The following is a 355-nucleotide window of genomic DNA, read 5'->3' as shown; positions in this document are numbered from 1 at the left end:
TATATATATATATATATATATATATATATATATATATATATATATATATATATATATATATATTTTTTTTTCTCACACCTGTGTTTGAGACAGTTTGGATTTCATTCCTCCATTGTCCCTTCTCCTAAAATATGGACATTGATCCCTGTGCTAGTGATTGTACTATTGCTATGAAAAGACACCATAAGCAACTCTTATAAAGAAAAGCATTTCATTCGTTCTTGCTTACAGTTTCAGAGGATCTGTCCATTATCATCATGACAGGGAGTATGGCAGCAAGCAAGCATATATATGGCAGGTTGAATTATTTTTAGACACAATTTAAGGTGATTTTAAAGTAAATTTTATAAATCAT

This window comes from Psammomys obesus, unplaced genomic scaffold, assembly GCF_907164565.1.
Source record: "Psammomys obesus unplaced genomic scaffold, mPsaObe1.curated_primary_1811, whole genome shotgun sequence".
Classification (NCBI taxonomy): domain Eukaryota; kingdom Metazoa; phylum Chordata; class Mammalia; order Rodentia; family Muridae; genus Psammomys; species Psammomys obesus.
The sequence above is the reverse complement of the archived record's forward strand: the minus strand, read 5'-3'. Positions refer to the sequence as shown.